An 11965-nucleotide genomic window follows, 5' to 3' on the forward strand; every position below is an offset into this window, starting at 1 on the left:
GTTGCTACCAATTTTGTTGAGATTGGTTCACTTTTATTTTCAGTTACTAAAAAATTCAGAAATTTTCATAAAAAGATGAAGAGATTTTTTAGGGGCTCATCGAGTCGAAGCTCGAAGGATAAGCAAGAAGAAGAGAACAAGAAGCCCAAGTATAATCTCCCTCGTACTGCGGAGGTTCGTCCATGTTTTATCATTCGGCTGAGAATGCAGGCCTTACCACCTTCCTCCACGACTAGCGTGAACAGTATCTCTTACTCACCAATATCTTTGTGCAAAATTTTCATTTCCATGCTAGGAGATCACCACCTTCGATGGAATTTTATTTATATGATGTGCATAAGGAGATGTCACTTTATGATTTTTGCTGAGTCTGTTTGATACCCTTTGAGGGCAGCATTGAGGAACCACATCGTAATGATGTGGAGGGATTTATTGATATGATTGCTATAGGGCAAATGAGGAAAGTTTCCGATGCGAGAATCACTAGCATACATTTTCCTGTTTTATGTTACTTCGCAATATTTGCTAGTAGATGCTTAATTGGTCACGGGAACTGTGGGAACCTTAGTGCTCCTGATATTGCTATTTTGCGCCATGCCTTGTTTAATGATACTACTTTCAGCTTAGGCGCTATTGTTGCTAGATGGTTAAATCTGAACCGTACAAAGGGCCCCGTCCTCGGAGGCATCTTTGCCTCGCGCCTTGCTGCACACTTTAACATACCTATTAGGCATTATGAGAAAGAGGAAAAGTTGTTGCCTAATATTTTTCTAGATTATAAGAGCATGATAGTGCATGATTTTATTGTTAAGAATAAGAAAAAAATGCTTAACTATAGACTGATTTTTGGTAAGAATAACTTTGAGACTATTACCTTGCATGTTCCCTCTTTGTTTAACATATTTTCAGGCAAGTACCTTGTTTTGACGGAGGACGTTTATGCATACTGGAGCGTGAAACCAGCTCCAGAGCCTGAGCCGGAACCACCCCTGGACTCTTATCGACAGTTAGTTTACTAGTGGGATCCAGAGGATATCGCCAACCAGTGGCACCCAGAGGACACTCCTCCATACACCAGAGAGGCCCACTTTGATCCATGGGCATAGACCAACTTAGGCCAAAAGCCTAAGCTTGGGGGAGTATGTATCTCTCATCGACATTACATTCATGTTCACACACTCATGCCAATTGTCGGTGCTCATACTTTTTCATTGTATCATCCATGCTAGTTTATTTTCTTTTTAAGCTTTCTTCGTGTGTGTTTAAAAACCTTAAGAAAAAACCAAAAATTTAGTTGTAGCTTTTAGTTAGTTTAGTTTCCATGCCTTTAGTAGTAGTAATTAAAAAGAAAACCCAAAAATATTTCTCATTCTTCTTTTGCTTGTTGGGAGCTTTCCCGTGTAAATAGTTTTGTTTCTTCTCTTTCCTTTGGGGGTCGAGAGGAGAAGACCATGATTAAAGTGTTGAGTGGCTCTCATATGCATTATTTTTGATCTAACAAAGAGCCCATATTACCTTGTCTTCTCTCTTGAATTGAATGCTTGCAGATTCCAGCTTAGTCCAATGCATGTGCACTATTATTATTATCCACACCGTTCGGTCGTGCAAGTGAAAGGCAATAATGATGATTATATGATGAACTTATTGAGAAGAGGAAAGCTCGTATGAACTCGACCTCTCTTGTTTTTGTAAACATGATTAGTTCATCGTTCTTGATTTAGCCTATTATGAAAGAAACATATTTGCAATGACAATTAGAGATTGTAGTTGCTTATGCCATGCTTAATTAGTTAGGACTTTATAATGGTTTACCTTGCGTGCCAACTTGCTATTAAAATGGTTGTGATGTGGTATGATAGGGTGGTATCCTCCTTTGAACGATTCCAGTGGCTTGACTTGGCGCATGTTCACGCATGTAGTTGAAACAGAATCAACATAGCCTCTACGATATTTATGTTCATGGTGCATTATATCCTACTCATGCTTGCATTCGGTGTCGATTAATTTTAATGCATGTTCATGACTGTTGTCGCTCTCCAGCTGGTCGCTTCCCAGTCTTTTTCTAGCCTTCACTTGTACTAAGAGGGAATACTGCTTGTGCATCCAATTCCATAAACCCCAAAGTTATTCCATATGAGTCCATCATACATACCTATATACGGTATCTACCTTCCGTCGCAAGTAAATTTGTATGTGCCAAACTCTAAACATTCAAATAAAAATTTTGTTTTGTATGCTCGAATAGCTCATGTATCAACTAGGGCTGTCTGTATCCTCCATGCTAGGTGGGTTATTCTCAAGAGGAGTGGACTCTGCTCCTCATTCACGAGAAAATGGATGGTCACCGGGATGCCCAGTCCCATGCTCAAATCAAATCAAAATAATTGCAAACAAAACTCCCCCAGGATTGTTATTAGTTGGAGGCACCCGTTGTTTTGGGCAAGCCATGGATTGATGCTTGTTGGTGGTGGGGGAGTATGAACTTTACCATTCGGCTTGGGAACCGCCTATAATGTGTGTAGCATGGAGGATGTCGAGACCGCTCGGTTGTTATGTTGACAATGAAAGTATACCGCTCAAAATATTATTCATATCTATTTCAAAACTGAGCTCTGGCACCTCTACAAATCCCTTCTTCCCTCGGCGAAGGGCCTATCCATTTACTTTTATGTTGAGTCATCATCCTCTTATAAAAAAGCACCAGTTGGAGAGCACCGCTATCATTTGCATCCATTACTGTTAGTTTACATTGAGTATGACTATGAATGGATCTCTTTTACCATGAATTACAATGTCTAGTCACTCCTTGATCCTTAAAGGTGCTCTGCATTTATGTTCTGCGGTCTCAGAAAGGGCTAGTGAGATATTGTCTTGTTATATCATATCATGATTGTTTTGAGAAAGTGTTGTCATCCGAGATTTTTTATTAATATGAGTAAACATGAGACCTAAATGTTATTGTGAATATGGTTAGTTCATAATCTTTGCTGAAAACTTGAGTGTTGGCTTTACATATTTACAACAATAAGAGCAAACAGAGTTTGTAAAAGTTTTTCTTTATCACTTTCAGTTTATCAACTGAATTGCTTGAGGACAAGCAAAGGTTTAAGCTTGGGGGAGTTGATACATCTCCGTCGTATCTACTTTTCCAAACACTTTTGCCCTTGTTTTGGACTCTAACTTGCATGATTTGAATGGAACTAACCCGGACTGACGTTGTTTTCAACAGAATGGCCATGGTGTTATTTTTTGTGCAGAAATAAAAGTTCTCGGAATGACCTGAAAATCAACGGAGATTATTTTTGGAATATATAAAAAATACTGGAAGAAGAGTCCACCCCAGAGGGGCCACACCCTGTCCACGAGGGTGGGGGCGTGCCTACCCCCCTGGGCGCGCCACCTGCCTCGTGGCCCCCCTGACGCTCCATCGACCTCAACTCCAACTCCATATATTTGTGTTCGGGGAGAAAAAAATGAGAGAAAAGGATTCATCGTGTTTTACGATACAGAGCCGCCACCAAGCCCTAAACTCTCCCGGGAGGGCTGATCTGGAGTCCTTTTGGGGCTCCAGAGAGGGGAATCCGTCGCCATCGTCGTCATCAACCTTCCTCCATCACCAATTTCATGATGCTCACCGCCGTGCGCGAGTAATTCTATCGTAGGCTTGCTGGACGGTGATGGGTTGGATGAGATTTATCATGTAATCGAGTTAGTTTTGTTAGGGTTTGATCCCTAGTATCCACTATGTTCTGAGATTGATGTTGCTATGACTTTGCTATGCTTAATGCTTGTCACTAGGGCTCGAGTGCCATGATTTCAGAACTGAACCTATTATGTTTTCATGAATATATGTGAGTTCTTGATCCTATCTTGCAAGTCTATAGTCACCTATTATGTGTTATGATCCGTTAACCCCGAAGTGACAATAATCGGGACCATTACCGGTGACGACCGTAGTTTGAGGAGTTCATGTATTCACATTGTGTTAATGCTTTGGTCTGGTACTCTATTAAAAGGAGGACTTAATATCCCTTAGTTTCCAATAGGACCCCACTGCCACGGGAGGGTAGGACAAAAGATGTCATGCAAGTTCTTTTCCATAAGCACGTATGACTATATTCAGAATACATGCCTACATTACATTGATGAACTGGAGCTAGTTCTGTGTCACCCTATGTTATAACCGTTGCATGATCGATCGCATCCGACATAATTATCCATCACTGATCCAATGCCTACGAGCTTTTCATATATTGTTCTTCGCTTATTTACTTTTCCGTTGCTACTTTTACAATCACTACAAAACCCAAAAATGTTACTTTTGCTACCATTACAACTACTATCATATTACTTTGCTACTAAACACTTTGCTGCAGATATTAAGTTTACAGGTGTGGTTGAATTGACAACTCAGCTGCTAATACTTGAGAATATTCTTTGGCTCCCCTTGTGTCGAATCAATAAATTTGGGTTGAATAATCTACCCTCGAAAACTATTGCGATCCCCTATGCTTGTGGGTTATCAGGTACTAGTCCCGGTTTCAGAGGGCCTTTAGTCCCGGCTCTAGATCCGAGACAAAACTGTCGGGACTAATGCCCAAAACCTTTAGTCCCGGTTTTCTTACGAACCAGGACTAAACACTACTAGGGAAAACCCTAGTAGTAGCGCGGGATAATTGCTAGTAGTAGCGTGGGGGCTGCGCTACTACTAGGGCGCTACAGCTAACTTTTAGCAGTAGCGCGGGTGGTACCCGCGCAACTGCTACTTCTAGTAGCAGTAGCATTGTTGCCACCCGCGCTGCTACTACTTAGTTGTAGCGCGGGTCAGCGCCCCGCGCTACTACTAACTAATTTAGAATTAAAAATAATAATTGCAGCCATGGCGGCTGCTTCTGCTCGGCGTCATTGTCCTCTCCATTCATGGCTACTACTAGTCCTGGAGGGGATGAAGTTGTTCGTGGTGATGGTGCTTCCCCACCCAACTTGTGCCCGCAACTCTCGTCTACTGCTGCTACAAAAGAAGAGAAAATTATTAGAAAGGGAAGAGAGAGATAGAGAGCAGTAGGAGGAGTAACTCACCGGTGGCCGCCAGAGTTGGTGCCGATGCCCAAAACCCTAGATGGAGCTCGGGGACCTGCTGTTGCCTGTCGTGGGACCCTTGACCCGGCGAGGAGGTGCAAGTGGTTGTGTCCATGCATGGATCTGGCCGCCGCCATGTTGACGACGCTCTGCTGGTTTCCCTCTGCTTCCAACAGCGGAGAAGGAGGAGGATGGAGGGGGAGGGGAGGGGTCTGCGAGAGGAGGTCACCGGATTTGTGAGTGGCGCCGAGGTGCGAGGCCGGCAGTGGTGCTGGGCGAGGAAGGGAATGGCGAGTGGGAGGAGTAGGGGAATCAGAAGAGTGTGGGTTTGGATTTGGGCCTCCGCGCGTAGGGGAAAGGGAGAGGAGGGGGAGGGGGAGGACGGGTGGGGAAAAGGTGGTGGGTGCGGATTAGCAGTAGCGCGGTATGTAAAACGCGCTGCTGCTAAGAAAGTAGCAGCAGCGCGCTTTCGGTATAAGCGCTACTGCTAACTGGGACCAAAAGTGTGCCCAATTTGAAAATTAGCAGCAGCGACCTCATAAAAACCGCGCTACTGCTACAGCTATAGCAGTAGCGCGGCTCGCAGCACTGTGCTACTGCTAAATGGAGTTGGGTGGGCACTGTCGGTCGATATTTGTAGCAGCGCGGGTTACGCCGAATGCGCTACTGCTAAGCACTTGTCAGTAGCGGGTTTTCTACACCCGCGCTACTGCTAATTAGCAGCAGCGCTCCTTTTTGAGCCGCGCTGCTGCTAAGATTCTGTGTATAGGGTTTTCCCTAGTAGTGAAAGGAGCTTCACGTGGCCGCTGTGGGGCACCCAGGGAGGAGGACCTTTAGTCCCGGTTGGTAACACCGACCTGGACTAAAAGGCAGCCATGCGTCAGCAGCTCCCATGCGCTGGGTTTTTTTAAAGGGGGATTTAGGGGTTTTGGAGAGTTTAGGGGTTTTGGAGGGTTTAGGTGTTTCATATTGTGTTAGTTATAGCTACTACATATAGAGAGAAGTGACCTCTCTTTCTCCGTGCTTGGTCGACGGTAGCTACTACATATAGAGAGAACTCAATGGTAGCTAGTAATCAAATGAAGGAACCATTAATTACACAACATCATGATCATGAACATATATAGAGAGAAGTGACCTCTCTTTCTCCGTGCTTGGTCGAACAACAAGTTTTCATATATCTATCCGACGCTACTACATATATACAATATAACATCTCTACGATCCCTGACATCATATACCGAAAATCCATTTGAATTTCCACATGGTATTCTCCCTTTTCATGTATGACGTGGTCAAGAAAGAATCCCACTAATTCTTCTTCAATTGCTCATATGCGATCATGTGGTAGGAGTTCATTCCGCATCTGCCAGATCTAATTTAAAGAAGGGGGTCAATACATATATATGAATGAAACTCAACACAATTGATGGTAATAAAATAAAATTGTGAATATTGTTTATGTACTTCATATTGTTTATCAGAGTAGCCCCGCTCAGAGGTCGAGTGGCGAATGAACTCGCAAACATAGTATCCACATAAATTATTGCCGCCTTCCTGCCACAAGCACTTTATGAGAATAGAGTTCAATCAAACTGATAATCAAGCATGATAAATGGTATTGATGAAACTCGAATCAATGAGAGATGCGCGGAACTAGCTAGTACTACTTACTTTGGGGTGTGTAAATCGCAACTCCTTCTGTAGACCCGGAACCGTTCCGGTGAACTTTTTCCAAACCCTGCCAGGCAAAGAAAATGATTACTTGATATCAGGAGAGGCTTCACATGCTCATATCTAAATATCTCTACTACCTCAGCCATTTCAATCTATACATCATCGTCCACGTAATCACCAAGAGTGGTACCGGGCAGTAGCCCCAGATGATTAGAGATATCGCTAGACACCTTGAGCGGGGGGAACGATTACTTCTCCTGTAAGCCAAGCTGGGGAATTGTTTTCCCACTTCTTCGCTTTGCTTCTAATCTTGCAGTTCTGGTAGTACTTCCCGGCTGTCGCGCTTCATCATTTGTCCTTTCAAGACAACGGTCATTGTTGGATTGTGGCAGAGGCGGTGGTGGTCGCTTAAGGGCATCTAGAGTGCGCTTTGCTTTCAGCGGATCTACGGTTTCCTTCGGAGGTGGATGTTTCCGTTCAAAATGGGCCTGCACTTCGGCAGCACTGATTTCCTCGTTTTCCTCGTCAGTCCTCTCATATGGTAACTTTGCAGGAGCCTTGAGGCTTGGACCAAATTTGAATTTATTTCCGCCTCTGGTACTGCTAGCCGCTAGAGCGACGACGTCTCTCTTCCGCCGTTGCTGAGGCGGTGGAGTCCGCTGACACATCTGAGGAGGCGGAGTGCGCTGACGCGCCGAAGGAGGCGGAGGAGGAGGCGGAGGCGGAGTCCGCTGACACGCCGGAGACAGCTGAGGCGGAAGAGGACTCTGCTGAGGGGCCTCATCCGGCTGACACGCCGGAGGTGTCGGAGGAGGAGGCAGAGTCCAGTTTGGAAGCTTGATGTACTCCTTTCTCCATAGACAGCTACTCCATAAAGCATTTTCCAGATGAATCTCTCCTTCACCTGTAGGGTAGTAAAGCTCCAGCTCCTCAAATCCCTCCATTTATTTCATCCACCGTCACAATAGCATAGTGATACATCTCCAACGTATCTTCCTTGCCAAACATTTTTTCCCTTGTTTTGGACTCTAATTCGCATGATTTGAATGGAACTAACCCAGACTGACGTTGTTTTTAGTAGAATTGACATGGTGTGATTTTTGTGCAGAATAAAAGTTCTCGGAATGACCTGAAACTTCACGGAGATAAATTTTGTAATTAATAAAAATATTGGCGAAAGAATCAACACCAGGGGCCCACACCTAGCCACAAGGGTGGGGGGGCGCCCTCCGACCTTGTGGGCCCCCTGGACCTCCACCGACCTCAACTCCAACTCCATATATTCTCTTTCGGGGAGAAAAAAGTCTGAGAGAAGGATTCATCTATTTTTACGATACGGAGACACCGCCAAGCCATGTTCTTCCTCGGGAGGGCAGATTTGGAGTCTGTTCGGGGCTCCGGTTATGGCATTTCGCCATTAGCACATAACGTTCAGCATCCGTGATACTATCCACGGGGTAGCGAGGAGCCGTAAAATCAGGCTGAACCAGCTCTGTGGAAGCCACGCTCCTTCTCCGCTGAGATGGTGGGGTAGCTTCTATGGCAGCATCGAATGAAGGATCTTCGTGCCGCTAAGATGGTTGGCCGGTAGCTCGCTGGCTCTCAAGTTCCTCCAGTTTCGCCAATCTTGCACTGAGCTTCTGCATTTCGGTTGCATTCTCTTTCTTCTTTCTCTCTCGGCTTTTATAACCACCGCTGTCAGGAAACACATGCCCCCACAGAATGGAGCCTAATGTGCCTCATGTTCGTCTAGGGTGTTCAGGATTCCCGAGGGCCTCTGTCACTCGTTCTTCTCTCTGTCGAGAATTAACATCCCTTCCTGTGCTGCCTTGATTGCTTTCTGAAGCTTACGGATGGGTATTGCTAGTTGCTCTTTCGTCCAAACACACTTCCCTGTTTCTGGGTCCAAAGTTCCCTCAACCCCGAAGAACCAAGTCCTTGACCGATTTGGCTAGTGCAATGTCGCTGGTTGGACCCCTTTAGCAAGCAGGCAAAGGATATGCTTTACTACTTTTGTGCAAAATATTTCCCCGCTCATAAGAAACAAGCTGCTTTAAAGGAAATATTTAATTTTGTGCAAATTGAAGAGGTGAGTCTCCCACAAGCATGAGGGAGGCTTCTCCGATTGCTTAATGCTTTGCCTGATAATCCTCTCAAGAAAAATGAAATACTTGATATCTTTTATAATGGACTAACTAATGCTTCCAGAGACCACCTGGATAGTTGTGTTGGTTGTGTTTTCAGGGAAAGAACTATTGAGCAAGCTGAATTGCTATTGAATAATATATTGAGTAATGAAAATTATTGGAAACTTCTTGAACCAATTCTGAAGCCAATTCCGAAAAAAGGGGTATTCTATTTCTCAGTCCTGAAGATATGCAAGAGGCAAAGAAATCTATGAAAGAAAAAGGTATTAAAGCTGAAGATGTTAAAAATTTACCGCCTATTGGAGAAATACATGGTCTTGATAACCCGACATAGGTAGTGGAGGTAAACTCTCTCCGTGGATTTGATGAAGGTGGTCATATTCCTCATAATAAGTCTGCTAGACAATGCTTTGATGAGTTTTATAATTTTATTGTTAAACAATAAAACTTCAATGCTTATGTTAGTAGAGAATTGAAACATAATGCCTACATGCTTGACCACTTGGGTGATTATATGAATAGAACTGTTAATGATCTTAAGCTTATTACTAAACATGCTTCCATGGTTACAACTCAAGTAGACAAGTACTTAAGGCTCAAGATGATTTGCTTAATGAGTTGAATAATAAGAATAATGATAACCTAGGAACGTTTGTACCCTGAGGGCCATCTTAAGAGAATTGAGCAGGATTCGCAGAGAACTAATACTGATGCACCTAGTCCTCATACAAAAAAGAAAAAGAAAACTGATAGGACTTTGCATGCTTCTAGTGAACCTGTTATAGACACATCTGAGAATCCCAATGATATTTCTATTTCTGATGCTGACACAATCTGGTAATGAACATCAACCTAGTGCTAATGTTAATGATGATGTTCATGTTGGTGCTCAACCTAGTAATGATAATGATGTAGAGACTAAACCCGTTGTTGATCTTGATAACCCACAATCAAAGAATCAACGTTATGATAAGAGAGACTTTGTTGCTAGGAGCCATGGTAAAGAAAGAGAACCATGGGGTCAGAAACCCATGCCCTTTCATCCTAAGCCATCCAAGAAAAATGATGATGAGGATTTTGAGCGCTTTGCTGAAATGATTAGACCTATCTTTTTGTGTATGCATTTGACTGATATGCTCAAAATACCTCCCTATGCTAAGTACATGAAAGAAATTGTTACTAATAAAAGAAAGATACCGGAAGATGAGATTTCCACCATGTTTGCTAATTACACTTTTAAGGGTGGAATACCAAAGAAACTTGAAGATCCAGGAGTACCAACTATACCATGCTCCATTAAAAGAAACTATGTTAAAACTGCCTTATGTGATCTTGGAGCCGGTGTTAGTATTATGCCTTTCTCTTTGTATCGTAGACTTGAATTGAATAAGTTGACACCTACTAAAATTTCTTTGCAAATGGTTGATAAACCAACTGCTATACCCATCAATATTTGTGAGGACGTGCCTGTTGTGGTTGCGAACACTACTATCTTAACAGACTTTGTTATTCTTGATATTACCGAGAACGACAGTATGTTGATCATTCTTGGTAGACCCTTTTTGAATACTGCAGGGACTGTTATTGATTGCAACAATGGCAATGTCACTTTTCATGTTAATGATAATGAGCATACGGTACACTTTTCGAAGAAACAACCTCATTTTCATAGTATCAATTCTATTAGAAATTTTTTAACTATTACTATTGGAGATTTTGAATTCCGTCTTTCTACTGCCAAAAAGAAATATGATATTCTTATTGTTGGGGACATGCATATTCCCGTTGAGGTAACCTAGTGTTATTCGAAAGTTCTCTGGTTTCATGTCACTCGAAAGATGTTTAGTAATAAGACTTGATCAACATTTTTAATGGATTCCTTTTGATAGGCATGAGATGGATGAATTTAGAAGGCACAACTCTCTGTACCCATCTTTTACTTTCTGTTATTTAGTTTAAATAAAGCAAAAATAGTATTTTCTGTGTGTTTTCTGAATTATCCATGCAATAAAAAAATGTCCTGAAAATAAAAGTTCTGCAAATGCCCTAAAAATTTGATATGATTTTTTATATGATTTTTATATAATATTTAAGAATTTCTGGTGCAAAGAACACACCAGGGGGCCTCACCAGTTGGCCACAAGGGTGGAGGGCGCGCCCACCCCCCTGGGGTGCGCCCCCTGGCCTAGTGTTTCTTTCTACTTAATACATGTAATGAAGACTGCTCCAACTTGTTTATATGTTTTAGAGAAAATCAGCGGACTGGTTTCGATCCAAATAGGTCATGAGCATGAGACTGATCTTGTTTGCATAGAGTAATGATTATGAAGCTGGATACATTGATAAAGCAAACAACAAAATGTAAATAGTAATGTCATTTTTTTAGAATAATGTAATATTAATAATTTTGAGTGATTGTATATCAGTGATATCTGGATGTGGATATGAATGTGGAATGACACCGGTGTTACTTTAGAGTCAGGATCATATTGGCAAAAACGTTCCGCAACCCTTGTGGTGGTATTTGCGACATGGTTAATAATATCCCGTGGTAAATGATATCAACTGAATTCAGCTCATGTGGATGTCGTTTTCTGCTATTTCATGTCGATGAGTCTCACTCTGGAAGGAATTTTATTGCTTGGTGCCGTACATTTTCTTCTGAAATGTGTATGCAAACTCTCATATTTAAGCAGTACATGCCTTGTAAGTTGTAATGAAGAAAACTTTGCACAGGTATAATCTATACTCAAACTTGAGATTGCAGTTTAACAGAGAGAACTTATGTGTTTTGCATTTGACCACACTTTTCTTTTGCCTGGACATTTGACCATTCATTATTGCAGTTTTTTTCTTTTCTCTAGAATAGACAGACGCATTTGCATTAAGAAGTGGTAAAGAAGTCGGGTACAACGGCTTTCGACCATTACAATGCTAATCTCTAGGATTAGTAGCCACACGCCACACGTATTACAATGCAAGCTAATTCACCAAGTTTGCAGACTTTTGCAGTGACCAAGATGTGTCGATCATGTCGTTGTTTTTTCTCAACAAATAACACA

Source organism: Triticum aestivum, chromosome 2A, assembly GCF_018294505.1.
Source record: "Triticum aestivum cultivar Chinese Spring chromosome 2A, IWGSC CS RefSeq v2.1, whole genome shotgun sequence".
In the NCBI taxonomy this organism is placed as follows: domain Eukaryota; kingdom Viridiplantae; phylum Streptophyta; class Magnoliopsida; order Poales; family Poaceae; genus Triticum; species Triticum aestivum.